Genomic DNA, 18,716 nt, shown 5'->3' with positions numbered 1-18,716 from the left:
GCACCAACTCTGAAGAAGATGGCAACTTTGGGAGTGGTACAAGATGAATCATCTTAGAAAATCTATCACAAATCACCAAGATAACAGTTATTCTCTGAGAGACAGGAAGATCTGAAATAAAATCCATTGAGATATGGGTCCATGGCCTCTTGGGCACCGGCAGGGGCATCAACAACCCACTAGAACAAGAACAGGGTTTAGACCGAGAACAAGTCCCACATGACTGCACACAATTCCTGACATCACGAGATAAGGCAGGCTACCAAAAAGACCGACTCACCATATCTCTGGTACCAAAAATACCTGGATGACCAGCCAATGTGGAGCAATGAATTTCAGACATTACTCTCTTCCTCCACTGGTCAGGGACATACAATTTTCCCATAGGGCAACGTTCAGGTTTGTCCTCCTGAAATTCCTCCAGGGCACGTCTCAAATCGGATGAGATGGCGGAAAGAACTACCCTCTCATTTAGAATGGTAGTAGGCTCGGACACAATAAGAGAATCCGCAAAGAAACTCCTAGAAAGGGCGTCCGCCTTAACATTCTTAGTGCCCGGAAGAAAAGAGACCAAAAAATTAAAACGCTTGAAAAACAAGGCCCACCTAGCCTGTCTAGGTTTCAAGCGTTTGGCTGATTCAAGATAAATCAAATTCTTGTGGTCGGTGAGGACCACAATTTAATGTCTAGCTCCCTCCAACCAATGTCTCCACTCCTCAAATGCCCATTTCATGGCCAACAATTCCCGATTCCCCACATCATAGTTACATTCAGTTGGGGAGAATTTTCGAGAAAAGAGGCACAGTGATTCACAGGATCTTTTTGGGACAAAACAGCTCCTGCAACAATCTCAGAAGCATCTACCTCCACCTGAAATGGGAGTGAGATATCAGGTTGCCGTAGAACCGGAGCAGAAGTGAATCTTCGCTTAAGCTCCTGAAATGCCGAGACTGCCTCTGGAGACCAATTCACCACATCAGCGCCCTTTTTGGTCAGATCAGTTAGTGGTTTGACAATACCAGAAAAATTACTTATAAATTTACGATAGAAATTAGCAAAACCCAAAAACTTATGGATAGCCTTCAAAGAAGTGGGCTGAACCCAATCATAGATGGCCTGTACCTTGACCGGGTCCATTTCAATAGCCGACGGGGACAAAATAAATCTCAAAAATGAAATCCTCTGTACACCAAAGAGGCACTTCGATCCCTTAACATACAGGGAATTTTCCCTCAAAATCTGGAACACAGTCCGGACATGTTCTATATGAGAATCTCAATCACTGGAAAAGATCAAAATATCATCCAGATAAATGATCAAAAATGTATCCACAATGTCCCGGAAAATATCATTCATAAAAGATTGGAAGACAGAAGGGGCATTGGTGAGCCCAAAAGGCATCACCAGGTACTCAAAATGTCCCTCCGGAGTATTAAATGCCGTCTTCCATTCATCCCCGTGCTTGATGTGAATAAGATTATATGCTCCCCTGAGGTCAAGCTTGGTAAGCCAGCAGGCACTTTTAACTCTGGAAAATAAATCAGAAATCAGGGGTAACGGGTACTGATATTTAACAGTGATTTTGTTAAGGGAACGATAGTCAATACAAGGCCTTAATGAACCATCTTTCTTGGCCACAAAAAAAAACCCTGCACCTAAAGGTGAAGAGGATGGTCTAATATGACCCTTCTCCAGCGACTTCTTGATATAAGATCACATAGCATCATGTTTGGGTACCGATAAGTTGAAAAGCCGACCCTTGGGAAATTTACACCAGGGCATTAACTCAATTGCACAGTAATAACTCCTATGAGGAGGCAAAGACGCAGACTTACTCTCACTAAATACATCAGAAAAATCAGCCAAATAATCAGGAATATCATGAGACTGGGGAGAGGTGGAGAAAACAGGAGTGTCATTAAGAACACACTGTCTACCCCAACTCACCACAGACACAGATTTACAATCCAAAACAGGATTATTAGTTTGCAACCAGGGAAAACCCAGAACAACAGTATCATGCAAATTGTGCAACACCAAAAATTTACTATTTACTATTTCAAATAGCTGCCAACTTCTCTTGTTTTCTGGACTTAGCAAGTATTTCTGTTTTTGCCTCCTACAGTGACTCATTCATAACAGCGCAACATGCAATCCAAATCCCGCGCCGACTTGATAGTCGCCACCGCACATGCCCCTCATGTTGGAGCTTGGCACAAGTTAACTAGACTGCGACTGCACAGTGATCAAATCTAAGTCTCCCGGGTCATATCACAACAAAAATGGGGAAAGTGTCCACACTTGGCAGCACACTCCATGCAGGCTGCATCATGAGTGCCCCATACGATGAATAACCACATAGCCCTGTCTACACTTCGCAGCACACATCTAAACAGACTGCGCAATAAGTGCCCCAAATGATAAATAACCAGATAGCGCTACTATTGCGCATATCAATATTTAATGGGTGTCCACACCCTCATGATACTGTTCTTACACATATCAGCCACAGATATTCTATCCACTCAGATTGTTATTATTTTAGGACAATGCCAGAATAAACAGTGCCATGTTGATCACGTATGTGGTAAAAAGCAGTTCTGTTATAGCAGAGACCCAAAGGGGCACTATATTCATATCTATTTAAATCCTCCCACGCAAGGGGTAAACCCTCAATGTGATATTTCAGCACAATTCACATAAATTCCAAAATGGTCAGATAGCAAATTCTATAGTCACATTAGATTACTGTTAAATTATATTGTAGCAGATATACCCAAACAATATCAATTCCTATCTCCATTAGATAAAACAAAGGGGAGCGGGGCAATTTGACCATTATACATGTTATTAAAGGTATAAATCAATAAAAATCATATGATTAATGGAAAGTATCGCACAATAATCTGTGCTCCCCCCATATAGGGTGGGAAATCTGGTTTAGCAGGACATGGGCCGAAAAAACACTGACACCTATAGAAAACAGGCAAAAGATGAACTCTAATTGAGGCCATTCGGCAATAAGGACTCAAGCCGATGAATCCAGGCACATTCTCTTTGCAGCAACAACCTGTCAAAATTGCCCCCCCGGGGCTCGTTTTAACCACCTCAATGATACAGAATTGAACCTCCTTTATTTTACCCCCATGAATATCTTGCATATGTTTCGCCAGAGTAGTGTCTCGTTTATGTCTGATGTCACCAACATGCTCACCCACTCTGCGCCGGAATTCCCTCAGGGTTTTCCCCACATAATCATGTGGGCAACTGCAAGTGGCCATATATATTACACCCGAGGTCTTACAATTAGAAAAATCCCTGTGGTAGAATTTCCTTCCATTGTGCGAGCTGCTAAAAAATTTACATGTTCTCATGAATTTGCAATTCACACAATCACCACATTTGAAGAAGCCACAGGTTTTACAATCCAGCCATGTCCCCCTCGGTCTGGATCTCCTGAAGAAACTGTGTACCAGATTATCTCTCATCGAGCGCCCCTTTCTAAATGTAATCAAAGGGCGTGGACCAACGATACCTTTAAGGTCTGGATCGGATGTCAGAATGTCCCAGTATTTATTGAGGATACCTCTCACTCTCCTATTGTTGCCTACCCAACGACCTGTTTGGCAACCCCTGTACACTCCTTTTCTGGGTGATTGAGTGACTAAAAGTGTGGCACTTACTCAGGGTCATCTAGGAGCTTCAGGGTACAGCTGTCGTGGAACGGGGGCGCCAATCTCATTTTTGTGTAGGGTGCCAACCTCCGTTGTCAGGTAGCTTGTGATATCAGGATCCTATTGTAGTATTTAGTAGGTGACACGGTTGTTTGTTTTGTGTTCCGTGTGGACGTATTTGTCTTTTATCATGATTGCATTAAAGGTTAAGTTTTATGCATATCTATATCCATTGCTGTAAGGGTCCCTGTTGATATAATAGTTGAATTATTGACCTTACTGGTGGTTTCCACCAATTTTTGATAGAATATGAGAGGCATCTCCACAGAAAAAACACAGCATATTACGCCTTCTAAACTCCTGATGTTGCGCCCTAGACAAAACCCTATCACATTGCATGGGTTCAGACGTTCATTCAAAAGGCAGCAACGCCTCTCGTGTAGTTTTACGTTCACATAAACGCCGATCAATTTGAATGGCTAATGACATAGAATCATTAAGACCAGAGGGAACAGGAAATCCCACCATAACATCTTTTACGGTTTCTGCCAAACTCTTCCAAAAGAGCTCTGCTAAGGCACCGTCATTCAATGTAGTAAGGATCGCCCACTTTCAGAATTTTTGACAGTATAACTCTGCAGAATCCTGACCCTGGTTCAATGCCAATAGGGTTTTCTCAGCTTGATCAATAGCATTAGGTTTATCATACAACAACCCCAAGGCTTGAAAAAATGCGTCCACATTAGTTAGAATAGGATCTCCAGGTGTCAGAGAAAAAGCCCAATCCTGGGGATCGCCGTGCAGCAAGGAGATGACAATTTTAACCTGCTGCACAGAGATCCCCGATGAGTTAGGCTTCAAGGCAAGAAATAGTTACAATTATTCTTAAAATTCAGAAATTTAGACCGATCCCCAGAAAACACATCAGGAGTAGAGATTAGCGACTTTGACTCTTTTAGGGTCGAGTCGGGTTTCATGAAACCCGACTTTCGCAAAAGTCTGGTCTAACGAAATCAGCCGACAACAGGGAAAAGTCGGGGTCCAACTGAAACACGAAACCTAATGCAAGTCAATGGGGAAGCAAAGTCGGCAGGGAGTGGAGGACAGTAAACACACCTACAGTGCCCATTTCAATGCCAAAAACATCAATTCTTATTACTGAAGCTTGTCAATCTTAATTTACTTCATAATAATAGTTACGCATTGAAAACTGGGGGTTATTTGGCATAAATTGTGGGGGGGGGGTAGGGCTGGCTCCAGGTTTTCGTGTACCCTGGGCCAAAGAGTGTCAGTGCGCCCCTTTAACATATACCACAACTCATGATGCTCTGATACGGCACAGAAATATAGGTATAGTACAATGACAAATACTTCACTGCTTACATGACATGACTGATCAATTTTAATTTCTACAATAGCTCAAAAAAAGGACAGTATATTATTCCATATAGTATTATGGCAACCACATTGTGCACCATACAGAAAAATGAGCCCGATATATTTCTCCATACAGAATAATTGGTCACATATAATGTTCCATACAGTATATGATGAGCTCCACATAATGCTACAGTATATGATGGTCCCCATTTCTAATGCTCCAGTGTATAATGTGCCCCATAGATGCTGCTCCAGTATCTGATCTGCCCCATTTAGAATGCTCCAGCATATGATGGGCCCCATGGATGATGCTCCAGTGTCTTATGGGCCCAAATAATGCTTCATATATAATGGGCTCCATTTCTAATGCTCCAGTGTATAATGGGCCCTGTAAATGCTGCTCCAGTGTCTGATGTCCCCCATGTGGAATGCTCCAGTATATGATGGGCCTCATGGATGATGCTCCAGTGTATGATGGGCCCTAATAATGCTCCATATATAATGGGCCCCATTTGTAATGCTCCAGTGTATAATGTGACCCATAGATGCTGCACCAGTTTCTGATCTGCCCCATTTAGAATGCTCCAGTATATGATGGGCCTCATGGACGATGCTCCAGTGTGTTATGGGCCCAAGTAATGCTCCATATATAATGGGCCCCATTTCTCCTGCTCCAGTGTATAATGGGCCCCATAAATGCTGCTCCAGTGTCTGCTGTCCCCCATTTGGAATGTTCCAGTATATGATGGGCCCCATTTTTAATTAACCCAGGCATGGTATCTGAAAAGAGCTCCATGGAGTAATCTGAAGTGTGTGCTGCCGCATCCTTCACTTTTGGTGTGGGTGAAGGACACAAGGAAAGGGATTGCTCCTGACCAGAAACCTGCACATAAGACTCAGTGCTTGCATTTTGTTATACTTCAGAAGAGGAGGCGATAGAGCTGGAGGCTGTTTCAGCAATGTAAGCCAAACACAGTTCCTGATGCTCCGGCTTTAAGAGCAGTCTACCTACTCCAAGAAAACGGAGCCTTCCAGGCCTTCCAGAGCTACACCATGACACAGGCTCAACACCTCCTGCCTTAGCTGCTATTGTGCTTTTGGCATTACCAGCAGATGCACCACCACCACCATCAGTACCAGGTGGCCCCCCACACCCACGTCCGTGTCGTCTTCCACCATATTTCCTCATGTTTTGGAAAATGGATGCAAAATACCAGCAGATATATGGTACTGTTTCAGAAGCGTACAGCTCTATACAGTCTAGGGATAACAGTAAAATCTCTGTATATATTTCATGATTCATACACAGAGGCTCACAGGCTCAGTATGGATTACCCAATAAAATAAAAAGTTGAAAAAGGGTACGGTATCACCAGATACAAGGTATATATAGTATAGTGTAAATATTCTGAATCTCTGTATACATTTCAGGCGGCAGACACAAATGCTCTCTGGCCCAGTATGGATTACACAAGAATATGAAAGCTGTAAATGGGTAATGTAACACAAGTGTACAGCTGTATACAGTGTTGGGGTAATCTTAAAGCTCCTAATATATTGCCGGAGTAACAGACAGATGTTCACAGGCTCATTATGGATTACACCAGAATCTAAATAGCTAAAAAGGTTACTGTATCAGAAGCGTACAGCTGCATACAGTGTTGGCCAAATTTGAAGTCACCCTCAGACGCTCACTCAGTCTGGGTTTGACCATAATAAAAAATGTTGTAAAAAAGGTACTGGATAACAAGATAGCAAGTATATATATTATAGGGTACAATTGAAATCTCCATATACATAGTCCCGTAGTCACTCTCAGGCGCTTACCCAGTACTCTATAACAAGATACAATCTGTATCGAGTATAGGGTAAAAATTGGTATCTCCGATTCACCATATATATAGAAGGCGTAAACCACACACGCTCACTCACTATGGATGATACCGTAATACAAAATTTGGAACAAAGGTACTGTATCAGCACATAGCAGGTGTATCCAGTCTAAGGGTAAATTTCCGTCTATACTTCCGACGTCAGACACAGACACTCACAGGCTCACTATGTATTACACCAGAATTTAAAAAGTCGAAAAAGGGAAAGGTAGTTGAAGCGCACAACAGTATACAGTGTTGTGGTACTTTTAAATCTTCGTATATATTTCAATCTCAGTAAGCCAGTCCATACTCTCTGCTACTGGAAACTACATGGATACAAGTACAGATGGAAAGTCGAGTGTTAACAGAAATTTGGGAATTATTCATTGCGGGAAAACCTCACGGTAGATGTTGCAGAGGCGCTGCAGACCCTCAATTACTGTGTCTGTGGAGACAGCGAAAACGGTTCTTTGTGAAGAAAGGATTGCTTTATCAATGTAGCGTGGATCACATCACCGTTACTCGCATCCATTAAATTGTGATCACAGGGAGAGATGTAGACATGGTCCTCACTGCCTATCATGATGTGTCTGGTCATTTTGAAGTGCAAAAGACAGACGCCACAGACTGTTGGTGATTCTATTGGATTGGCATGAGAGGAGACATTGAAAAATGGTGGCAGGAATGTCACACGTCTGTGACTATCACAACTGTGAAAGGTGATCATAAAGCACCACTGCATCCGCTTGAAATTGACATCCATTACAAATGGTAGCCATTGATCATCTGAAGGTAGAGGCCAGCAGGACAGGCCATAGCTACATCTTAACCATCATTGATCAATACCCCAAATTTCTAGTGACCATCCCACTAGAAGAATTTAGCTGCCCAGACTACACAGCGGTGGAGCAGGGAGAGGTAAGTATTGCAACCTGCAAGTGCTGTGGCCATGACCAAGCAGGGGGGGCACACTCATGGTCGATGGTACTGGCACAGGGCCCCTCATAGTATGCTGGTGTGTCTGATGGCGAGTGGGCCCCCCACCATCAGAGACACTGTATTGTACTATGAGAGGCCCTGTGCCAGTGCCGTTGGCCATCAGTGGGCCCATCCACCTGTTCAGAGCAATGGCACTTGCCCGGGTGCGTCAGGTGTTGACCTCAGCCCTTGGGGGGGCAGCCCAGTTAGGGAGGTTTAAAAAATGGCATATGTTAATGTGTTGGCTGGACATCCAGCTGCTGCAAAGGGCGGAATTGGGCAAGTCCAAGGAAGAGGAGGACAAAAGCGAGGCAGTTTTCTAGCAACCTATGTGTCATCAAGGGAATGTGGGACAAAATCCTTTGAAAAACATGCATGGTTCATTTTAATCAAGGTTAGATCATCAACATTTTGGGTCGAAAGACGGGTCCTTTTTTCTGTCAGGATTGATCCAGCAGCAGACTCTTTCAGATAACACACTAGCAGCAGGGCAAGCAAGCTCCTGTAAGGCATATTGTGCCAATTCGCCAGGTGTCCAGTTTAGAGGCCCAATAGTCAAAGGGGAATGACCTGTGAGGGAGAACATTGATATGTGGGGAGAAGTAGTTTGTAACCATAGTTGACAACTGCTGTCTCCTGTCACCTTTAATCGATGCAGTATTAGCAGTCAAGTGAGCAGTACTTGAGATATCATTCCACAACATGGTCATTAAACTCCTGTCTCCAACACCACTTCAGCTGTGTGCACCACGAACACCTCTTCCATTGTGCCCACTACGGCTCGTGGGAGTACCAGCACCGCTGCTGTGTGCTGGGAAAGCCTCAAACAAACGGTTTACCAGAGTTGCTTGTTTGTTAGCCAATATTATCTCTAGGTTCTCCTGTGGCATGATGTTGTGTAATTTGCCTTTGTAGCGTGGATCGAGAATGCTGGCCAGCCAGTAGTCGTCATCCCTCATCATTTTGGCAATGCGGGGGTCCCTTTTTAGGATCCGCAAGGCATAATCGCACATGTGGGCCAATGTTCCAGGTGTCAATGCTGCACTGCCACAGCTGGGTGGAGTAGCACTTTCTGGCAAATCCACATCCCTACAGTCATGGACAAACACTGTACCTGACCTTGGCACACCCACATGTTCTCTTGCCCCCTGAGAAACATCCTCCTGCCCAAAATAATCATCCCCCCTCCTCCTCCTCCTCTTCCTATTCTTCCTCCACCTCATCCAGGACAGATCCCTGACCAGACAATGGCTGACTGACATCAAGGCTTCCCTCATCCTCCTCCTCTGCTGCAGACGCCTGATCCTTAATGTGCGTCAAACTTTGCATGAGCAGACGCATAAGTAGGATGCTCATGCTTATGATGGTGTCAACTGCACTTACCAGCCATGTGCATTCCTCAAAACACTGAAGGACTTTACAGAGGTCTTTCAGCTTTGACCACTGCACACCCGACAATTCCATGTCTTCCCTCAAACTGCCTGCCGGTGTATCCTCCCACAAATTCATTACAGCCTGCCTCTGTTCGCACAGCCTCTCAACCATGTGCAGGGTGGAGTTCCACCTTGTTGCAATGTCTATGATTAGGCGGTGCTTGGGGAGGTGGAGCAATCGCTGCAACTTCTGCATACGAGTGGATTGGACGTTTGAGCAACGGATGTGCGAGCACAGTCTTCGCACCTTATGGAACAGGGATGTTAACTCCGGATAATTTTTAAGGATGCACTGCACCACCAGGTTCAAAGTGTGAGCCAGGCAAGGTATGTGTACAAGTTTTGCATGGCCTATGGCTGCCACAAAATTACAGCCATCATCACTGACTACCTTGCCTGCCTCAAGATATAGACTGCCCAGCCATGACTCAGTTTCTCACTGCAAGTAGTCGGCCAGTGCCTCCGCAGTGTGTCTGTTGTCACCCAAAGACATCTTCTTTAACACAGCTTGCTGACACTTACCACTAGCTGTTCGATAGTGGAACACCTCGTGTGCAACACTGCCAGTTGTGGATGGAGTGCTCATGTGACTGTGCTCTGTGGACGAGCTTTCGCTGATGGAGGAGGAGGGTCAAAAGCCTACAGCCAACTGTTTCCTATACCGTGGGCTAGGCAGCACTGTTCCACCGCCGCTGTCCTCTGTGGAGCCTGCATCCACCACATTAACCCAGTGCACAGTGATGGAAACGTAACGGCCCTGGCCATGCCTACTGGTCCATGCATCTGTTGTGAGGTGCACCTTTCCACTCACTGACTGTTTTAGTGCATGGACAACGCGGTCTTTCACATGCCGGTGGAGGGCAGGGATGGCTTTTTGGGAAAAGAAGTGCCGACTGGGTAGGTCATAGCATGGGACAGCGTAGGCCATGAGCTCGCGGAAAGATTCGCTTTCAACCAAACGGTAGGGCATCATCTCTAATGAGATTAGTTTGGCAAAGTAGGCATTCAAACACAGTGTACGCGGATGAGAGGATGAGTACTTTCTTGTCCTACTCAGAGTGTCTGGTAGGGTGCTCTGGCCTGGAGAGCTGCATATGGGGGAAGTAGCGGTGGACTGGACGGAGTGAGAGGGGGTTTGTGATGGTATTGGTGGTGATGGCCTAGATTCAGTGTTGTGTTGCAAAACCATTGTGATTCCCTGAGTGCTTAGGCCTTGCGACGACACCTCCACATTTAGTGCTGGTGGTGTGCTTAACGGTGGCAGTGGTCTTATAGTGGGGGAAGCGATGGAGCGTTGCTGACTACCTTCAGTCGGAGCTACCTGAGGTTTTGTAGTTCATCCACGCTTGGAAGTGCATGTTAGTTAAATGTCTAAGCATGCAACTGGTATTCAAATTTCTGAGTAGTTTACCTCGGCTAAAGGTCCTTTCCCACTTCTTACAGGTAACCTTTGCCTCATCAGTAGGATTTTGGACAAAGAAGTGCCACACTGCACTCTTCCTACTATGGTATACATTTTCTGGCATTGCACGTTGTGCTAAGTTGACCGTCTGGCCAAGCTGTCCTGCAACTCTTTTAGTTTTTGTTCCACGTTTTTGGACAGCTACGGGCCTGCCAGATAACAGCTACTGCGATGTCAATGCCTGCTGCGGATCCTTCTCCTTATCTGAACTATTGCCAGCGCCATCCTCCTCCCCCAAAGGATGCCAATCTGGGTCAAGAACTGGGTCATCCATCAACTCCTCTTGAAAGTCATCTGCACCTTCCTCTTTACCTTCCTCTGTGTCACCGTGTAAGGTGGTATAGTATGCAGGAAGGGGCACCTGAGTTTCATCAGGGTCAGATTCTGGCTCAGTAGACTGCAAGGGCAATGTATTGCTCTGGGTGAATGTAACAGCAGAATCATCTAGCAGTGGCTGTGCATCAGTGCTCTCCATGTCAGATTCATCTTGGACTGGAGAATTCAGGATTTGACTGGATAACCCAGGCATGGTATGTAAAAAGAGCTCCATAGAGTAGTCTGAAGTGTGGGCTGCCGCATCCTTAACTTTTCGTGGGGTGAAGGACACAAGGAAAGGTGTTTTTCCTGACCAGAACCCTGCACTGATGACTCCGTGCTTGCAGGTTTCGAACGTTCAGAAGTGGAGGCAATAGAGCTGGTGGCTGTTTCTGCAATGTACGCCAAAACCTGTTTCTGATGCTCCAGCTTTAAAGCGGTTTTACTACTTCAAGAAAAGGCAACCTTACAGGCCTTCTTGGTCTAAATGATGATGCAGGCTCAACACCTCCTACCTTAGCTGCTATTGTGCTTTTGCCAGAACCAGCCGATGCACCACCACCATCAATACCAGCTGCGCCCCCCTGCCCACGTTCACGGACTCTTCCACCATACTTCCTCATGTTTGGGAAAATGTACCAAAAATACCAGCAGAGAGATGGTACTGTATGAGGAGCGTCCACCTGTGTAAGGTGTATTAAAAAAATTAAATCTACGTATATATTTTGATAGTCACAGACGCTCTCACAGTACGTATTTGACCGTAATCCAACAAGCAGATAAACGGAACTATATCAGAAGTGTACAGCTGTATACGTTTTTTGTGTAACTAACAATCTCCGTATATGTAGTGGTGTAGTGACCACTATATCCGCTAGGGGACGCTGTGTGGGCGTCCCAGGACGGGCCTACAGGCATATCCATTGTAGTAATGGGTATAGGATGCTGAATGACCGTTATGCATCCCAAGGTAGGTGGCCTTGGGATGGAAGCTTGAATATGTGTGTTGATCAGCAGAGGCACTGCTGAGCTGTTGTTACAATGTGTCAGCGAGAGCTACCTACAAACCCACCTAGGGGCGGTGACTAGAATGCCTTAATAGAGTGTATGAATGCTTGTAGGACCTGTGATGAGGTCATAGCCATGTGACCCGGTGGGCATGGCTACGGACCATATAAGGTAACCAGAGTAGGTCATATGAGAGAGTGCATGGATCTGACTGGGCCATGTGGAAGGTCCCGGCAGGCCTAGGTGGAGGAAGGTGTGCTACCTTCCTAAAGACCATGTGCTGAGGCTACTGACCCGGTGAGGCCTGTTGATATTGGCTGTATGTGAGGACGGATAAGCCTCCTGTGTTTCCTGAGGCTCCAGGACTGAGCTTGAAATCATGGACACTTATGCTTGCTTTCGCCTGTTCTAAAGGCTATTCCTTGTGTTATGTGCTGTTTTATGGGTTATGAAGCAATAAACCCTATGAACTTTTAAAGGAACATTGTATTTACGGATTGTTACAAACACACACTGACTCTGTATAGATGTGACTGTAATGCGAACGGCAGATATACAATACTGTTTGAGAATCGGACAGCTCTATATGTGTGTGTATGGAAAGTTGTCAATCTTCGTCTATTTTTATACATACTGACACACACTGTCTCTGTTTAGTTTTGACCGTTATCAAACAGCAGATATACGAAACTGTTTGAAAAGCGGACAGCTCTCTAAGGTGTAGGTCTGGAAAAATGGAAAAACTCCTCGGCTTGTTTTTTCAGAGTCACACCCAGATAGCTTCTATTTGTCCGTGATATCAGCCGGTACATGGTAGTGTGTGAGGAGCGTACACTGCTATATGGTGTGTGAAAAAATGAACGCTCAGTAACTCACCAGAACAAAATAATAAAAGTTGGAGTGCTTTGAAAAAAGAAGTTCAAACAGCAGTGTGCACACAGCAATGCAGCTAGCAGGTAGCCTTAATAGGCAGCCTAATCACCATCAGCGCTGCTGCACACAACAAAAATCCTCCCATTTCACTGTAGACTAACTGTACAGTGAAAAGCGCTAGCAGCAGAAGCAATTTTTTTTTCTTCTTCCCTGACTAATGCTCTCCCTATTCAGAATCAGCAGCAGTAGCAGCACCTCTCCCTATTGTAAGATCAGCAGAAGTAAGATGGCGGTCGGCTGTCATGGCCTTTTATACCCACTGTGACGCCACACAAAGCTGGTGGTGGCCGCTGCGCATGTCATCGCGTTGCCCACAGTGTGCGTCCTCCATCATTGGCTGAGAAAAGGCGCTGGAAGTATTATTTGAAACGCGACTTTGGCGCTCTGATCGGTGACCTCATGGCCGACCTCACACTATGGTCGGGTTTCGATTGGCGAAACCCTACTTTAGCGAAAGTCAGCTATTTTTGAATTTGACCAACCCGTTTCGCTCATCTCTAATCAGGAGTAGGGATTTTTGGTTCAACAGTAGATGATTGAGCGAGATAGGTGGAAATTCCCCGCACTTCAGCAGCGAGCTGCTCAACACGATCAGACAATTGCTTAATCTCCATTAAAGAAAAAATCCTCCTACGGCCCCAGAGAAAAAGAGGAAAAAATATATTAAAAAAAAAATTCTGACACAATTCTTTTTTTTTTCTTTTTACAATTCTCTCCTGCTTTTGGTTCTGTTATGATTGGGTCACCGAGGCGGAAAGCAAGACCAAGCTAAACCACGGAAAATCAGAGAGGTTGGTAACTAAGCGGATTACAGACCCCTGATCCTATCCACACAACTAGCAGTAGCCGTGGAGCATACCTACGAAGATCCTAGATGCCTTGACACAGCCGGATAACTAAATAAGCCTAAAGCAAGAAAGGGGAAATCTAAACTGCCCCAGAGCAGACCCCAAAGGAATAGATAGCCTCCAAACATATATTGTCGGTGAGACAAGATGAAAACACAAACACAGGTAGGAAAATAGACTGAGCAAATGATGGGGCCCACACTAACTAGACAGGACAAGAAAAGAAAGACTCTGTCTGCAATCACGCAAAAAACCCTGCAAAAAATGCCCAACACGTCTGATAGAAAAATACTGAAGTCACTAGACTTCGCCCATTATATCAGCACTCTGGTATATTCTGAAAGCAGAGCAAAAAGAGGCCAATCTAATAAGGGACAAAAACAAACTGGCACAAGCAGTAACATAAGGATGGAAATTCAGCACAGCCCCAGCCGGAGCTGGCTGACCACACAAAACTGAAATAGACAAAACCAGATCAAATGTGAACAATAGCAAAAGAACACTTAGCTGAGCATGCAGGGACTGAGCTGGAAACTAAGACCTCAGGAGGCAGGAAAAAAATCACCAGCAGGGATAGAGGGAGTCGGCGGTCTTAAATCCAGTTAGAAACTCCAGATCTCCAGTCATCCTCCTCATTATCAGGTGGCAGGCGTCTGTTAATTAGATCAGCTCCATTACCTCCAGTAACCAACAGAGGGAGCCCGGAAAGAGAACTCGCAACCCCTCTGTCAAGATAACCAGCTCCACTACCTTCACAGGTAACCAGAAGTAGGCCAGAAAGCGAATTCACAACACAGACCCCTCATCTTAACAACACAACTAGCAGTAGCCGTGGAGCGTTCCTACGTTGCCCTAGTCTCCTCATCACAGCCGGCCCTAGTCGCCTCATCACAGCCGGAGGACTAACTAAGCCTAAAGACAGAAAGGTGAAATCTAAACTGCCCCGGAGCAGATCCCCAAAGGAATAGACAGCCCCCAAACATACTGTATATTGTCGCTGAGACAAGTTAAAGCACAAGCACAGACAGAAAATAGACTGAGCAAATGATAGGGCCCACACTGACTAGATAGGACAGGACAGAAATGGCACTGTCTGCAATCACGCAAAAACCCTAATAATTCCAACACGACTGATGTACAAAAATACTGAACAACCTCGCCCCCACTATATCAGCACTCAGGTAAGAACTGGCGGCTAGCAACAGGCTAATACAGCAGGGGAATGAGCATAGAAACACAAGATACAAAAATACAGGGCAGGAGCCAGCAGCCCCAGGGGGAGCAAGCTGACCCCTGACAGCAAGGGAAAATCAGATGCAAAGTATTTAGCAAATGTCACTTAGCTGAAAAATGAGGATCAGACAGCAGACAGAAATCCTCAGTAAGCAAGAAAGGAGTATCACCGGCAGTCACTGAGAGAAGCCTGCTTGCTTATGTAGTCCCAGTTACTACCACCACTCCTCCAATTATCTTCTGCAGCTGTTGGTTTAACATCATGTTGACCAGCACCACTACCAGCAGTATCCACCAGAGGGAGCCTTGCCTCAAAAGTCTGATCAAGAGAGCTCACAACAGTACCCTCCCTTGTGGAGGGGTCACCGAACCATCATCTACACCACCAGGCCAATCAGGATGGGCCCGGTGAAAAGCACGAACCAATCTCTCGGCATGAATATCAGAAGTAGAGACCCAAGAATTATCCTCCTGGCCATAACATTTCCACTTGACCAAGTACTGGAGTCTCCGTCTAGCCAGACGAGAGTCCAATATTTTCTCTACCTCATACTCCAAATTACCCTCAACCAATACAGGGCCAGGGGGCACCGCCACAGGAACTGCTGGCTCCACAAACCTTTTCAACAATGATTTGTGAAAAACATTATGAATCTTGAACATACCTGGAAGAGCCAAACGGAAAGAAACGGGGTTAAGCATTTCCAAAATCTTATAAGGTCCAATGAACCTTGGCTAGAATTTTGGAGACGCAACCTTCATCGGAATATTTTTTGAGGACAACTGTTAGCGTGGGTAGTCTGGAGCCGGAAACTCCAGGAGTGGACCCTCTGGACCGTGGCCCCGAGGGGCCCCGGGCGAGCTGCCAGGTGGAACCGACCCCTATACAGGGACCGTTAGGAGCAGGCCCAGGGGTTCGAGTACCACGGTAGCCGATACCGAGAGGGGCGGCTCAGGATGGACCGGAGTAGGACTGTGGGACAGAAGTATAGATGACAGAACAGAAACACTGGAGGCAGGACTGGAGTAGGATGGCTGGACTGGAGTAGGATGGAACAGGAACACTGGAGGCAGGACTGGAGTAGGACGGCAGGACTGGAGTAGGATGGAACAGGAACACTGGAGGCAGGACTGGAGTAGGACGGCAGGACTGGAGTAGGATGGAACAGGAACACTGGAGGCAGGACTGCGGAAGAGAGCAAGGAACCCGGGTAGCAGGACTGAGAGGCTGCTGCAGAGGGCAGGCAAGAACGGAACTGCAGGAGCCGAGAGCACACGAGGCAGCGAGGCCAGTGTCCTAAGAAACACAACAATCAGGCACCTCCCACAGGGGGAAGCGGCCTGATATGCTCCTGTCTGGTCTGCCATTGGTCATGAAGGTGCTTCCGGGTCAGGGCATAGCTGGAGCACAAGAAGAAGGAGGGAGGCGCAGCCGCGGCCTATGGCACATGCGCATTGCATGCAGGGACGCCGCTGGCCGTGCACCTGCCAGAGGTGACCTCCGTGGATGTTGGGCGACGGGAGGCTGCGGAGTGGGAGCGATGGCCAGGTGAGTATGCAGGGACGGTGTAACAACAACCAAACCATATCACCACTATGAACCGGGGACCAAAGGTCCTATGCCGGTTGGAAAACCGTTGGGCCTTTTCCTGAGAGTGGGATAACTTGTCCACTACTTGGTCCCAAATCTGCTGCATTCTGTACACCACAGAATCCACACTTGGGCAACTAGAAGCCTTCACCTGCCCCAAAGAAAATCAAGTATGAAAACCAAAATTACAGAAAAACAGAGACATCAAAGTGGCGGAACTAGCTCTATTGTTTAGAAAGAATTCAGCCAATGTCAGAAATGAGACCCAGTCATCCTGATCAGCAGATATAAAACATCTCAAATCGGATTCCAAAGTCTTGTTTGTTCTCTAAGTTTGTCCATTGGTTTGAGTATGAAATGCAGAGGAGAAAAACAACTGAACTCCCAGTTTAGAACAAAAGTCCCTCCAAAATCTGGAAACAAACTGGACTCCTCTGTCTGACACAATGTTCTCAGGAATCCCGTGCAAACAAACCACTTGTTGTAAAAACAGGGGCACCAACTCAGATGAAGATGGCAACTTCGGGAGTGGTACAAAATGGACCATCTTGGAAAATCTATCACAAATCACCCAGATAACAGTCATTCTCTGAGAGACAGGGAGATCAGAAATAAAATCCATTAAAATATGGGTCCATGGCCTGCTGGGCACCGGCAGGGGCATCAACAAACCACTAAAACGAGAACAGGACTTGGACCTGGAACAAGTCCCACAGGACTTCACAAAATTCCTGACAACATGAGATAAGGCAGGCTACCAAAAAGACCGACTCACCAAATCTCTGGTACCAAAAATACCTGGATGACCAGCCAGTGCAGAGCAATGAATTTCAGCCATCACTCTTTTCCTCCACTGGTCAGGGATATACAGTTTCCCCACAGGGCATCGTTCAGGCTTTTCCTCCTGAAATTCCTCCAAGGCAAGTCTCAAATTGGGTGAAATGGCGGAAAGAACCACACCCTCACCCAGAATGGTAGTAGGCTCGGTCACATCAAGAGAATCCACAAAGAAACTCCTAGAAAGGACGTCCGCCTTAACATTCTTAGTGCAAGGAAGAAAGGTGACCACAAAATTAAAAAGCGTGAAAAACAAGGCCCACCTAGCTTGTCTAGGATTCAAGCGCTTGGCTGATTCATCTAAATCAAATTCTTGTGGTCGGTGAGGACCACAACTTGATGTCTAGCTCCCTCCAACCAATGTCTCCACTCTTCAAATGCCCACTTCATGGCCAACAACTCTCGATTCCCCACGTCATAGTTACGTTCAGACGGGGAAAATTTTTGAGACAAGAAGGCACAGGGATTCATCTTAGAGGTTACCGGATCCCTTTGAGACAAAATGGCTCCTGCACCAATCTCAGAAGCATCTACCTCCACCTGAAATGGGAGTGAAACAACAGGTTGCCGCAGAACCGGAGCAGAAGTGAATCTCCGCTTAAGCTCCTTAAACACTGAGACTGCCTCTGGAGGCCAATTCACCACATTAGCACCTTTTTTGGTCAAATTCGTCAGTGGTTTAACAATACCAGAAAAATTACTTATAAATTTACGATAGAAATTAGAAAAACCCAAAAACTTCTGAAGAGCCTTCAGAGAAGTGGGCTGAACCCAATCATAGATGGCCTGTACCTTTGCTGGGTCCATTTCAATAGCAGATGGGCACAAAATGAGTCCCAAAAATGAATTGCTCTGTATGCTAAGGGATCGAAATGTCTCTTTGGTGTACAGAGTATTTTATCTCAAGATCCGGAACACAGTCTGAACATGTTCCACATGAGAATCCCAATCACTGGAATAAATCAAAATATCATCCAGATAAATGATCAAAAACTTATCCAAGAAGTCCTGGAAAATATCGTTTATAAAAGACTGGAAGACGGAAGGGGCATTAGTGAGCCCAAAATGCATCAGCAGGTACTCAAAATGTCCCTCCGGAGTATTAAAAGCCATCTTCCATTCATCCCCGTGCTTGATGCGAAAAAGATTA

Source organism: Dendrobates tinctorius, unplaced genomic scaffold (genome assembly GCF_039654945.1).
Source record: "Dendrobates tinctorius isolate UK_male_01 unplaced genomic scaffold, ASM3965494v1 ptg000016l, whole genome shotgun sequence".
Lineage (NCBI taxonomy): Eukaryota > Metazoa > Chordata > Amphibia > Anura > Dendrobatidae > Dendrobates > Dendrobates tinctorius.
This window is presented reverse-complemented; position numbering follows the sequence as displayed.